This window comes from Vombatus ursinus, unplaced genomic scaffold, assembly GCF_900497805.2.
Source record: "Vombatus ursinus unplaced genomic scaffold, bare-nosed wombat genome assembly UNPS02014812.1, whole genome shotgun sequence".
Lineage (NCBI taxonomy): Eukaryota > Metazoa > Chordata > Mammalia > Diprotodontia > Vombatidae > Vombatus > Vombatus ursinus.
In genome coordinates, this window is record NW_020954590.1 from 48763561 (window position 1) to 48779103 (window position 15543).

At 36.9% G+C, this 15543-nt stretch overlaps 1 protein-coding gene across 2 annotated transcripts in view; it reads left to right on the plus strand.

The window, feature by feature from the left end:
* The window catches only part of LOC114054092 (tyrosine-protein kinase Yes), a 99665-nt gene that overhangs the window by 23142 nt on the left and 60980 nt on the right, over positions 1–15543 (plus strand). The window lies entirely within an intron of this gene.

A 15543-nucleotide genomic window follows, 5' to 3' on the forward strand; every position in this document is an offset into this window, starting at 1 on the left:
TCCTCCCAGTTACTTACCTAGGATTACAACCTAAGTATAATCCTCAACTCTTCACTCCCCATATCCATTCTGTGGCCAAGTCCTATCAATTTTACCTTTGTAACATCTTTCACATACACCCTCTTCTCTCTTCTGACACTGCTACGAACCCACTGCGGGCCCTCATCATCTCACTCCTGGACTATTGCAGTAGCCTGCTGGTTGATCTCCCTGCTGTAAGTCTTTACCTACTCAGGTCCATCCTCAACCCACCTTTCAAATTCAGGTTCCTAAAGCACAAGTCTGAATATCCTTGCCCTATTCAATCAACTTCTGTGACTCCCTGTCACTTCTCAGGATGGAATATAAAATCTTCTGGCATTCAAAGCCCTTCGTAACTTACCCCTCCCTTCATTTCAGTAACACTGGCTTCCTTGCTGTCCCTGGAACAAGACACATTCCCATCTCCTGCCATTTTCACCCCACCATTGTGTCCTTTGGCCTTCTGGGCCTTTCTATCCCCTTTGAAATTGAACTTTCTTTTAGGTGTTATCATCCCCAATTGGACTGTGAGGGTCCTTGAGAGCAGGGAGTATCTTGGTTTTTCTGTTCGTTTTAAATACTTAAGCACAGTGCTTGGCTCGTAATAAATGCTTTGTAAATATTTTTTCATTAATTTATTCATTCAGTTCCCAAAATAAACAGGTAATTACAGAAAGCAAACCACATTAGAATTCTGACAATAGATCAATTTCTTTGTTTCAAGAAATACATTTAAACAGTTTAGCTTTAAAAGGGAGAAGGATGTTGGGTTGTATCTGGCTGTAATTATTTTAGTTCATCTAAATAGTAATATTTTTGTTATTGTTTTATATAGTTTTTAGCAAACATCTGTAACATTAAAAAGAAGAGAACCAATCTATTTTGTTGTCACATTGTTAATATCAAAGGATATATAAAAAGATAAGTTCTTATTTTCTAAAAGTGAAGGGTAAATTAAAGTCAAAATTCTCTTTCTCCAGGGGGAACTAACACATTCAGAATAACAAAATAATAATGAATGTGTATTTTTTAGCTTCATCCTTAATGAAAATTGTTTTTCACATCTGAATAAACTTCATATGGACATGGAAATAAGATGGACGAATCAATTATCACCTTTTCTTTGGTAGATTCCTGGTTATCAGCAATTTAAAAGAATGTGTAGGTATTAAGAAGCTTTTCCTAAAGAAAGCTAAAATTCTTGGTTCTTGAAGAAAACCTTTGCCAAAATTTGAAGTAAAATTAATTGATAATAACAAAAAGTCTAGGATATTAAAACCAGTACATTATAATGACATCTTTAGAATTTCTATATGGTGTCACTAACTTGAAATGGTTTCTTACTTATGATTACAGAAAAGAACTTAAAATAAGCATTACCTGCACATTGTTATTATTAAACATATGCAATATTTATCAAATTAAATGTGGCTTAAGACTAATTACATAGGTATTTATAGAAAGTATTGGGAAATGGAAAATGCAGCAACTTGAGCAAGGCCTCTTGCTCAAGGTTAACAAATTTATTTTAGAAGAAGTGTTTCTCCTTAAATGTTGTAATTTTTTTTTACTATGAAAAGTTACTAGATTTTATTTCCTTATTGTTTTATAGTGCTTAGAAGTATGCAGTTTCATAAATTGTGGTTTTCCTTAATTGAAAACATTAACTTCTTGCTTCTCTTACAGATTGATTGAGAAGCATTGCTTGCTTTTTTGCCTTTCTACCATGCGATGAGAATTTTTCTGCAGAATTCTCAGAAGAGAAAACAAGTTACTTAAAATAAGTCGTACTATGTACATTCTTTTATATTAACATCTATCCATGCAATTATACTGGCATTGATTTTGGATGAGACTAGAGCTAAGAAAACTTTGTTCAAAAAAATTTTTTTATAAACTATTTTTAATACATTTCACTTCCTTTTTTTTTTGTTTTCCTTTAGGAAATGGGAGTGGGGATGAAAATAAGAATATGCTTAGGGTGCTTCAACTTATTAAGATAATAAAACTAAATTGTGGTGTGATGTATAAAATACTGGCCTTGAAATCAAAAGACCTGAATTAGATTCTGGATTCTGCCACTTAATATATTTAGATGCCTGCACCATGGTGGTTGTAGTGTCAGGAGGGAGTATATGTGAGAGATTAGACAGACCTTGCAACAGATCGGATTTGAGAGATGTGAGAGAGGTGTCTGAGATCATAATTAAGTTTTGAGCCTGTCAGTAACAGTGAAGTTAGGAAGAGGGAAAGATTTTAAGGCTTTAACATTGTTTTTAAAAAATCTACAGGGGGCAGCTAGGCGGCACAGTGGATAGAGCACCAGCCCTGAAGTCAGGAGGACCTGACTTCAAATCCAGCCTCAGATCAAACACTTCACACTTACTATCTGTGTGACCCTGGGCAAGTCACTTAACCCCAATTGCCTAAAAACAACAAAAAAAAATCTACATAAACAAAGCCAAAAATTACCTGTTTATCTTGTAGCCTTTGGAAAAACGTTGGCTAAGCCACAAATATCTTTCTATTGCTTTGTCTCCAAGAAACCATTAGAAGTTCATTATTTTTTAAAATTTGATATAGGGTGGGGAGGAAGGAGTTCCACTCGTCTACATGCTCAGATATGCTTTACAATCTTTTGGGATATTTTATTCCATAAATATTTCTTGAATACCTACTCTGTATGTGGTGGCTTTTGCTTGAAATATGGCACACAGAGCTAAGACTTTGAGCAGGATCCTGTTTCCCTTCTAACTTCAACTACAATAGATTTATTATGTTGTATATCCATTTGAAGCTTATCTTGATGTGTGGTGTGAGGAGTTAGTCTGAATCTAATTTCTGCCAGACTCCTGTCCAGTTTCCCCAGCAGTTCTGGTGTCTCTGGCTAATTTATTAAATACTTCACTACTCTGTTTGCTTCTTTTGTTGTGTGCCTAATTTGTTCCACTGATCTGCCTACCCCTTTTTTGGACCAATACCAAGTCATTTTAGAGATTGCTATTCTATAGTACAGTTTGAGATCTGGTACTTATACATCAGACCCCCTTCCTTTATTCTTTTTCTCCATTATTACCCTTGAGATTCTTAACTTTTAGTTCTTCTATATGGATTTTATTATAACTTTTTCTAGGTCTATAATTCTTTGAGGAGTTTGATTTTACATTACTGAATAAGAGAATGAATTTAGGTAGTATTGGCATTTTTATCATATTGGCTTGACCTACTCATGAACAATTCATGTTTCTCCAATTATTTGTTTATTGTTATATCTGCCAAGAATGTTTGATAGTTGAGATTCATGTAGTCCTTGGTTTTTTGTTTTTGTTTTAGATTGCTTTTTATGAGGGTTGGCTTTCTGGGAGACTGGAGAAGGAAGAATATTGGGGGAATCAGGGTGTGATACTGAGAAGATTAAATTGACTCTGCATTATCTTTTATTGATCCTATTTATAGTCAATGGATTTTGTCCTATAACTGGCCTAAGTCATGGTTTTTTGTCTCTGAACTTAGTTCAGAAATTCAGCCAGCCTGTAATGAGTTAAGTTTAGAAACCCAATTCTTCTAATCAGTTTTCTGTTCTTGCCTCAAGGAAATCTGCTGTCCTTGGGGAAAGCAGGTAGACACCAGGGAGTCTGGTCTAGTCTAGTCTAATATCTTTACACCACCAAGCAATCCTTCAAGGATGTCTGGTTTGCTGCCCAAAGAAATCTGGTCTACTATCTCTAACCTTCCAGGTAGACTCAAACAGTGAACTTTTCTTAGTCGCAGAAAGGGAGTTGTTGCTAGCTCCTCATTCCCAACTTCCAACCAGTCATATTGTTCTCTATGCCTCAGCCATGTTGTCCGCAACCCCATGATATCACCAGTCCTATAACCAATTGTATTTTTCCCTCACCTACTCTGTTTCATTCTTTGTTCTAATCTTAGAGAAAAGGAGCTGAGTCTCCATTTCAGAATCTTTGAGAATGTACCTCAGCCCACCTTTTATTGAATTTCACTCATGACAATACAAAACAATATAGCAATAGAATTCATTTTAAAAGGTAAAAGGTTTATCTGAAAAAAATAGCCATTTTAATAGACTACAAGCTCAGTATGACATAACAGTGTGCTCTGGTAACCAAGAAATGTTTGTTTATTTATTTTTAGTTTTCATCATTTGCTTTTATAAGATTTTGAGTTATAAATTTTTTCCCCTCCTTCCACTCCCTATTCCCTAAGACAGCTTGCAATCTGATATAGGCTATATGTGTATGAAATATTAAACATATTTCCACATCAGTCATGTTGTAAAGAAGAATCAGAACCAAAGGGAAAAACCATGAGAAAGAAAACATAAAAAACAACAAATAAAAGAGAAAATAGTATGCTTTAATCTGCATTCAGACTCCATAGTTCTTTCTCTGAACATAGATAGCATTTTCCATCATGAGTCTTTTGGAATTGTTTTAGATCCTTGCATTGCTGAGAAGAGTTAAATCTAACAAAGTCAGTCGTCACACAGTGTCAATATTACTATGTGCAGTGTTCTCCTGGTTCTGCTCACTTCACTCAGCATCAGTTCATACAAGTCTTTCCAGGTGTTTTTGAAGTCCATCTGCTCACCATTTCTTATGGAACAATAGTATACCATTACATTAATATACCACAATTTGTTCAGCCATTCCCCAATTGATGGGCATCCCTTCAGTTTCCAATTCTTTGCCACCACACAAAGAGCTGCTATAAATATTTTTGTACATGTGGGTCCTTTTCCCATTTTTATGATCTTTTTGGGATACAGACCTAGAAGTGGTATTGCTGGGTCAAAGAGTATGCATAGTTTTATAGCACTTTGAGCATAGTTCCAAATTGCTCTCCAGAATGGTGCAACCAAGAAATCTAATATGAATTTAAGCTGCCCTAAGAATTTTGGGGAATAAGAAAGTGATGGTCCAACTATATGCTTGTCAATTTAGTATAATTCAATGAATATTAAGCAAATGGCATGTAATATCAGCACTATATTGAAAAACAAAGATCACTGCCCTCAAGGAGTTTTGCATAGTGATCATCTGGAGAATGCTTAAATGATCAAAGACTCTATGAACTGAACTCGTGCCATATAAGTATTGGTTGATTGGGAAAGACATAAGGAGTTGGATGAGTATTGGATACAGGTAATAAGACAGGTAGAAGGAGAACCAGGGAAGAATACCATTCAGTTAGTGTGGCAATCCATTGTATGGGCCTCAGGGAATTTCTCAGGTTCCCTAACGGCAGCTAGATGACTTAGTGGATAGAATGTTGGGCCTGGGTTAAGTCACTTAATCTCTGTTTTTCTTAGTTTCCTCATCTGTAAAATGGGTATAATAATACCACTACCTAAATCAGAATTTTTTGTGAGGATCAAATGAGGTAATATTTGTAAAGCGCTTAATACTCTTTCTTCCTTGATACTCTTCTCTCAAGGTTTTCAGAATACCACTTTATCCTAGTTTTCTTCTCACTTATTAGCTGCTCCTTCTCGGTTTCCTTTTCTGGATCTTCATCTAAACCATGCCATCTAATCATAGGTTACCACAGGGTTTTGTCTGGGTCCTCTTCTCTCTCTGTACTACTTTACTTGGTAATCTCATCAACTCCCATGGATTTAATACCATCTTTATGCTGATGATTCTCAGATCTACCTATTGCACCTTAACTTCGGCTGACCTCCAGTCTCATATCTCTAATTGGCTTTCAGACTTCTCTAAACTGGATGTTCAGTAGACATCTTAAACTCAATATTTACAAAACTGAGCTCATTCTTTCCACCTAAAATTTCCTCTCCTTCCTTCCCTGATACTACTATAATATTCTTCTGATGGGTCTGCCTGTCTCAAGTCTCTCCCTACTCCAGTCCATCCTCCATTCAGCCACCAGATTTTCCTAAAACACAGGTCCAACTATGTCATTCTCCTACTCAGTAGACTCCTGTGACTCCCCATCACTTTGAAGATCAAATACAGAGTCCTCTGTTTGACATTCAGAGCCCTTCATAACCTAGCCTGCTCCTTTGTAGTCTTCCTTACTCTCTTCCACATTCTCTTTGATGCAGTGACACTGGCCCACCTGGCTGTCTCCCATGCCAAAAATGTCCCTCCTCATCCCTGCCTCATGGCTTCCTTTAAATTCCAACTAAAATACCATCTTCTACAGGAAGCCTTTCCCAGCCTACCTTAATTTTAGTGTCTTCTGTCTGTTAATTATTTATTATTTATCCGGTATGTAGCTTGCTTGTACATACTCATTTGCTTGTCTCTCCCATTAGATTGTAAGCTCCTTGAGGATAAGGGACTGTTTTTTCTCTCTTTTTGCATCCCCAGTGCTTAACACAGTGCCTGGTACATAGTAGGTGCTTAATACATTTTTTGAAATTTTATCTATTTTATTCTGAACTTAAGAAATAAAACAAGCATTTCCATAACATAGTAGAATAGAAAAAAAGATGATTGCACATGAAACTACAAATCTGTTATGTGCAACTTGCTATTCCTTTTACATATATAATAAAGTTATCATGTAATTTTATATTTTTTCCTTTTTTTTTCTTCTCTCCCCTTCCCCTGCCCTAGAGATGGCTACCATTATCTACATCCAGAGAAAAAAAATCATAAATAGATGTACAGAATGTCTTCCTTTAGAAGTCCTTTGTAGTTAATTTGGTACTTAATACTAGTCAAAATGACTTAGTCATGCAGAGTTCTTCTTAAAACAATATTGCTGTCACTATATACAGCATTTTATTGGTTCTGCTCATTTCACTCTTTATTTCGTTTAGGTCTACCCATGTTTTTCTAAGATCATTTAGCTTATCAATTTTTATAGCATAGTAGTAGTCCATCACGATTATATACCACAATTTGTTCAGCCATTCCCCAGCTGATGGATATCCCCACAATTTCCAGTTCTTTGCCACCACAAAGAGAGCTGCTACAAATATTTTAGAACATGTAGGCTCTTTTCATTTTTCCCTGATCACCTTTGGAAACAGACCTAATAGTGGTATTGCTGGGTCAAAGGGTATATAGGCAGTTCAATAACTCTTCAGGCATTAATTCCAGATTGCTCTCCAAAATGGTTAGATCAGTTCACAGTTCCACCAGCAGTGAATTAGTGTCCTAATTTTTGCACATCCCCTTCAACGTTTGTTGCTTTCCCCTTCAATCATTTTAGCCATCTGGTAGGTGTAAAATGATATCTCAAGGTTGTTTTAACTTGTATTTCTCCAGTCAATTATAATTTAGAGCATTTTTTCATATAACTAAAAATTGTTTTGCTTTCTTCATTGGAAAACTGCCCCTCATATCCTTCGACTGTTTATCAATTGAAGAATAACTCATGTTCTTATAGATTTGACAGAGTTCTGTGACATTTAAAAAGTTTTAGAGATAAAATTTCTGGGTAGTCACTTTATTAATAATGCTAAAATTTTGTTAATTAAAAGAAGTGAGTGGCACTGTCGAATGCCTAATACCCCACATGGAACCATTCAGCGCTTATATACCCTTAGAAGAGTGGGTGTCCCTGAGAGGGGCAATCTACTCTGACTGGTTAACAAATAATGAGAAAATAAATATTGTAGTGAGATGTGGGCTCATTCTAATGAGAGTTTTGGGAGTATGTGATTTAGATCACCCAAGTCTTGGTCAAAGAGACTTATCAATGTCCATATCACCTGTCTCACAAAAGGGACCTGTCTGAATAAACACGATGAGTAAGAATCCACCCATTAGCCTAAATTTAGAATTTCTTTTACTGTCTTTGATCAGATCTTAGCCTGGGTAAGCCAAGATTTTCCGCACTGGTTGATTTCTGGATGAGGAAGTGGAAAAGAGGAAAAACCTTAGTCCTAATTCAGTAATTAGTTCTTAATACAAGTGAGAAATAATCCTTTCTCTCATATCCCCATTTGATTCTATTCAATGAATCACTGAGTGACATGACAAGTATTTCATCAAGAGTTCTTAACTATGGGGCTTATAAAATGAAACAATGTAAAGGGAAAAGGTAAAGAGATGGATCACATTGATGGAATCAAAAGGGGCGGTCCTCTTCATTAAGTAGACCTTGTAGATAAAAAGTGCATAGGGAAAAAGCAAATAATAAAAAAAGGAAAAAATTGTCCTTTTTTGGGGGGGAGGGCGAGGCAGTCAGAGTTAAGTGACTTGCCCAGGGTCACACAGCTATTAAGTGTCAAGTGTCTGAGGCCGGATTTGAACTCGGGTCCTCTTGACTCCAGGGCCAGAGCTTTATCCACTGCACCACCTAGCTGCCCCCAAAATTGTCCATTTCATAGAAGTCTCATCTCTTACAGTTGAATGGTTCTCTGGAAACATCTGATGCAGCTCTCAAATTTGAATGTGGTCTTCAGAGCAGTTTCTAGCTGACTGACTTCTTATACTCAGGTCACTTGTAGAGATCCTCTTCTCTGCTAAAAAAATTTCCTACAAAATTGGTCTTAGCACATTTAAATTTTCTTTGCCAATAACTAGGTCAAATATCGAAAGTTAGCTCAAACTTTATGTCTCTATTATCAGAAAATCAAATTTGGAATCTTTTAGACCTGAGAATTTATAATTTTAAGTTAGCCAATTGTCATGTTGATATATCCAAGAAACTCAAATACAAACCAAAAATTAGAACCCATTTTTTATACTTGGCATTGTTCATTTCTATATATATATATATTTGAGATACGAGACCTTTATCTGAGAAACTTAACTATCCATAAGAATTTTTTCCCAATTTTCTGCTTTCCTTCTGATCTTGGCTACATTATTTTTTATTTGTACAAAACCTTTTTTAATTTAATGTAATCAAAATGATCCATTTTATACCTCACACTGTTCTCCATCTCTTGTTTATTCATAAGTTGTTTGCCAATCAATGTCTTGATAGGTAACGTTCCATGTTTTTTAGATTTTCTTGTTATATCTAGGTCATGTATCCATTTTGACCGTATCTTGGTAAAAGGTGTAAGACATTGGTCCATGTCCAATTTCTGCCAGGCTATTTCCAGCTTCCTTAACAATTTTTACCAAATAATGAGTCCCTATTCCAAAATCTTAAGTCTCGAAACTTGCCAAATACAAAGTTATTATGTTTATTTGCTGCTGCAAATTGTCTATCTACTCTGTTTCACTGATCTGCCTTTCTGTTTCTTAGCCAGTACCAGATAGTTTTGATAATTATTGCCTTATAATATAGTTTAGGATCTGGTACTGCTAAACCTCTTTGCTTTACATTTTTTCTTATTTCTTTTGATATTCTTGACCTCTTGGTTTTCCAAATTAATTTTATTTTTTCTAACTTAATAAAATATTTTTTTTGGTTATTTAATTGAGATGGCATTGAATACATAAATTAGTTTAGGTAAAATTGTCATTTTTATTATATTGGCCCTGCCTACCCATGAACACTTACTATTTCTCCAGTTATTTAAGTTTGATTTTATTTGTATAAAAAGTTTTTTTATAATTTTGTTCAAATAGTTCCTGGGTTTGTTTTGGCAGTTGTACTCCCAGGTATTTTATACTGTCTAGAGTTATTTTAAATGGGTTGTCTCTTAACTGTCTCTTCTTGCAGGGTTTTGTTTGTGATATATAGGAATGCTGATGATTTATGTGGATTTGCTTTATATATTACTACTTTACTAAAGTTATTACTTCAGTTAACTGTTTAGTTGAGTCTTTGGAGTTTTCTACATATATCATCTGCAGAAAGAGATAGTTTTATTACCTCATTTCCTATTCTGATTTCTTTTTCTTCTATTATTGCTATTGCTATGATTTCCAATACAATACTACATAATATTGGTGACAGTGGGCATCCTTGTTAAACAAAACTGAGGCTGGATATAAAATCAGGTCCTCCTGGCTTCAGGGCCCGTGCTCTATCCACTATCCTTTCTTATCTTGAAAGGACCTCTAACCTCTTTGCTTTAGTAGGCTCTTGGGACAATGATAACCTAGTTGACTTCATTCCTCAATGATTAGCACACTCCCACCCTGTAGTTCCTCTCCTCACTACAGTGAGTCTGAACTTTGGCTGTCATCCACTGACTTTCTCCCATGTTCCCATCTCCCTCAATACAGCTCACCCCCCCCACACACATTCCCCTCAAGATCTCACCTCTTCCACTTCTTTCTCTGGAATGCTTATTCCACAACTAACAAGCTTGTTTTGATCTTAATCCTTATCCTTTCTTACTCTTTACATATTCTCTACTTAGAACTGGCTCTCTCCTGATGACTCAGGTTTTTTGGCCACCTTTCCAGCACTGGTTTTATTTTTGCTTGTAATCCCTGAAGAATCACTGGTCTTGGTAGCACAGTGCTTGGCACATAGTAGGCATTTAACAAATGTTTATTAATTGGTTGATTGATGATGGGGGAGTTGGAATATTCCTGCTCCCCATCACCACCTACAAATTCTCCAGCTACCCTTATCACTCAGTAACATCTCTTTTGAGGTTTATTCAATCAGATCAATCAAGATAATGAGTTCAATGCTTGACTCAGTCTTTTTCTTCTTAACTCCTGCCCTTCTTAATTCCTGCTTCTCTAATAGGGAATTTCAACATATATATGATTATTCCCACAAACACTCTTAACTTCCCAGATCCTCAACTTTAATCATTTCCCTTGAACCTGTTCCTCTACTCCCTACATACAGAGATAGTCATGCCCTTTATCTTATCTTCACCCATAAGTGTCCCACTTCTCTGTACCTGACTTTTGAATTTCCTTTATCTGATTATCATTTCTGGTCATTCTACCCTTTCCCTTACAACCCCTAATCTCATTTTTTGTCCTCACCATGACCTTCAATCCCTCCACCCCTTAGTTTTTCTCCCAAGCTAACACACCCCTGAAGTGACTACGTTCTCTTCCTTTCCCCATTTTAACCCTTGGTAAACTACTGCCCTCTTCTGTCTGGTCCCATGCTGTCCTTTTATCCTGTTGCTAATCTTGCCCTTCTAAGACCTACTCTTGGATTACTCTCATCCTCCACTGCCCTCATTCCTATTAATGTGATGTTGAATCAGTCCTGAACAACATACAGCCCGCGGGCCAGTTGCAGCCCACCAAAGAATTTTGAGCGACCCACTAAAAATGTAGAAGATGGAAAAAAAAGTAAAGATGTAGTGCTTTGTCCATGCCCTGCTTAACTCCCTTCCACTAGTCACCATTGTGCCTGTCATGTAACTTGGCAGGTGGGTTGCCACTGCATACTCTCTCCTGTTTGTTACCTGACCTATGGCATCTACCCATTGTTAGTCTGTCTCTAGTCTGGGAAGAGTGAAAGTCATCTTTTCTGTGTTTTTGGTCATTACTGGCGTGAACAAGGACAAAGTGAGTGCCGCCACGGGCCAACACAACTAATGCCTTCTATGCAATGAGCAGCAACAATGAGAGGGCTTCTTCCTCTACCTCACTGCAAGGCCACCCTCCAGGTTACATGAATGTCTAGTGCTTTCTCCAAAGTCAACACTCTGGGCTGCTAGGTGGCGCGATGGATAGAGCACCAGCCCTGAAGTCAGGAGGACCTGAGTCCAAATCCAGCCTCAGACCAAACACTTGATATTTAGTAGCAGTGTGACCCTGGGCAAGTCACTTAACCCCAATTGCCCAAAAAAAAGAGTCAGACACTTAGTTCAGTTTCTTTGTATGTGAGCAGTTGCTGTGGAGATTTTTTTTTTTTGGTTCTAACATTAAAATTTTTAGAGTGATTTTGTAAAATGGATGATAAAAAGAAACAGAAGATTGAATCAGAACATAGAATATTTATTACAGAGTGGACAAAGAGATACTTGTTTACTTACATGAGAGACAAAATATTGTGCCTTGTTTGCTGAGAAGTAATAGCCATTCTGAAGGAATACAATCTTCATTACCATTTTAAATCAAAACATCCTAACTTAAGCAAATTGGACACCAGTGAAAAATTAAAGTGTCCAAATTGTTGAAAAATCTCATTGGGGAACAATGGTTTTTCAAGAAAGTAAACTCATGTACCACATCACACCTATCAGATTGGCTAACATGACAAAACAGGAAAATGATAAATGTTGGAGAAGATGTGGGAGAATTGGGCACTAATGCATTGTTGGTGGAGTTGTGAACTGATTCAACCATTCTGGAGAGCTATTTGGAACTATGCCCAAAGGGTTGTAAAATTGTGCATATACCCTTTTACCCAGCAATACCACTTCTAGGTCTGTATCCCAAAGAGATCATAAAAACAGGAAAAGGACCCACATGTACAAAAATATTTATAGCAGCATTTTCTGTTGTGGCAAAGAATTGGAAATTGAGGGGATACCCATCAATTGGGAAATGGCTGAACAAGTTGTGGTATATGAATGAAATAGAATACTATCGTGTTACAAGAAATGATGAGCAGGTGGACTACAGAAAAACCTGGAAAGACTTACATGAATTGATGCTGAGTGAAATGAGCAGAAACAGAAAAACATTGTAGACAGTAACAGCCACATTGTGCGATGACTGACCTTGATAGACTTAGCTCTTCTCAGCAATGCAGGGATCTAAGACAACTCCAAAAGACTCATGATGGAAAATACTATCCACATCCAAACAAAGAACTTTGGAGTCTGAATGCAGATGGAAGCATACTATTTGCCCTCCTTTTCTTTCGTTGTTTTGTTTCTTCTTTCTCGTGGTTCCTCCCATTAATTCTAATTCTTTATGTCATGACTAATAGGAAAATAGGTTTAATATGAATGTATAAGTAGAGCCTATATCAGATTGCACACTGTCTTGGAGAGGGGGGAGGAGAGGGTGGGTGAGAAAATTGAAAACTCAGGTTACATAATGTAGTTGGGTCCTGTCTTCGGCAAGGTGATCATCTTATACCACCCTAGTGGATTCACCATCCTCACCAAATGGCTTTTCCAGACCTTTTCATCCCTGCTCAAACTTCCCATTGTTCCCTGTATCCCCACCTTCTCAGCTAAGAATCTTCCTTCATATTTTACTGAAAAAATGAAGCAACTTGCTGAGAGCTCCCTCTACTCCCCTCCTCATCTCATATCACTAAGATGCCTTCTGCTTCTCTTTCACTTGAAGAGGTAGCCCTTCTCCTTCTACTTGCACAAGTTACCTCATTCTATCCCATCTTTTCCTGCAGATTTCCTACTCTCTCACTAATCTTTTATTTCTTCTTGTCTACTGTCTGCTTCCTTGTTGCTTATAAAAATGCCCATGTTTTCCCCATTATTAAAAACACACTCACTTGGTCTGTCCATCCCCGGTAGCTGTTCCTTACTTTTGAAGCCAAACTCCTTGAAAAGGCCATCTATAATAGGTGTCTCCACTTGCTTTCCTCACTTCTTAACTCTCTTGCTGTCTGACTTCTGATATCATCATTCAATTGAATATGCTTTTTCCAAAGTTACTAAAGATCTTTTAATTGCATAATTTATCTCCTTTTTCATCTCCCTTACAGCCTTGACATGTCAATAATCCTCTTTGGATTCTCTTTTCTAGGTTTTTGTGACAGTTTTTCCCAGTTGTCCTCAATAGTGTCAGACTACTCCTCAATCTCCTTTGCTGAATAATCATCCAGTTTGCTCCTGCTAACCATGAGTATCTCCCAAGATTCTTCCCCTCTTTTTGCTTGATGTTCTTATCAGCTCCCAATGTTTCAGTCTTCATCTCTATGCAGATAATTCTCAGATCTACTTAATCCAGCCCAGCCTTACTCCTTACCTCCAGTCTCGAATCTCCAGCTATTTATTAGTCATCTCTAATAGGATATCCTGTAGAACATCTTAAACTTTACATCCCCAAAACAGAACATTGTATCTTTTCTCTGAAACCTTCCCTTCTACCTGGTGCCCCTAGTATGTCAAAGGCACCATCGTATTCCCAAAACCCAGGTTCACAACCTAGATGTCATTATTGACTCCTTACTCTCTCATCTCCCATAGCCAATCTGTTGCCATAACCTGAGGTTTTTATCTTCACCACATCTCTTATATATGACCCTTTCTGTCCTATTCTGGTGCAGGTGCTTTTCACTTCATGTTTGAGTTATTTCAGAAGTCTGCAGGTTGGTCTGCTTGTCTCAAGTTTCTCCCCACTCTAGAGTCCATCCTCCACAGTCTGTCAGATTGATCTTCCTGAACACAGCAGCCTCTTATTCATTCAGTTGTAAAATTCTCTTATCTTTTAAAGCCCTCCATAAGTTGCTCTTCCTTCTCTTCCCCTGTACCCCACATTTCCAGTCTTCTTATCTTTCGCTTCTTCTTACACCTGTACTCTGTGATCCAGTGACACTGACCACCTTGCTGTTTCTTGCACATGATACTTCACCTCCTGATCATTTTTACTGATGTTCCAATGAACATGTCTGGAATACTTGGAACTCTCGTCTCTCCTCATCTTTCCTTCTGGCTTTCTTTAAATCTCGGCTAAAATCCTACCTCCTGCAAGAAATCTTCCCTAATTCTCCCTAATGCAAGTGTCTTGTCTCTGAAAAGCTCTCTGATTTAACCTTTATATAACGACAACAGATTAAAAAGTTCTAAAACATTAACAAGTTCTATTAAAAAGTTCTATTTTGAACATGTTGAGTTTAAGGTTTTCTACATTTACTTAATTTTTGCATTTTGTCTCCCCCGTGGGACTGAGTTCCATGAGAGAAGAGATTATTATTTGCTTTTCTTTGTGCTTTTTTCACAGTACTTGGCACACATTGGTCTTTTGATAACTTCTTATTGACTTCACTTGCCTCAACTTGGTAACTTCTTATTTATGCTGCGTACATTTTTACATGTAGTTTTTTTCTCCTTTACACTGTAAACTTCTTTTAATTAGAAATTGCTTCATTCTTTGTACTTGTATTCCTAGTGCCTAGCACAGTACCTAATAATTAGAAAGCACCTAAATAAATACATGTTGAATGATTGATACCATTCTTTATAGTCCACTCGACTTTTTACACTTTTAAGGAGGCATCTCTGTTTCTGCTAGGTAGTGAGAGCAAGGATTTCCCAATTTCAGTTCTAAGGCTTAGGAAACTTGAGAAATGAGACAGAGAAATATTTTTTTAAGTACTATTGAAGTAGAATCAACAAAATGTAGAATATAGATGTAGAAAGATAATGGTACCATCAATAGAAACTGATAAATCAGTAAGATCAGCAGATTTAGGAGAAAAGATCATGAGATCAGGTTTATACTGAACCTGTTGGTTTTCAGTTATTGGTAGCACATCCAGGTGCTGTTTCAGCAAGTAAGGTAGTTGGAAACATGGGACTGAATAGATTTGTGAGTCATTATGTAGAAATGATAATCAAAGACTTAGGGGATATGGATGAGATTATCAGTGGAGAAATTGCAGAGAAGATGACTTAGGACAGAGCCTTCAGGGACACCCGTATTTACCAAGTTAGAAGATAGTGGAAATTGGTGAGAGAGAGACACACACACACACACACACACACACACACACACACACACACACACA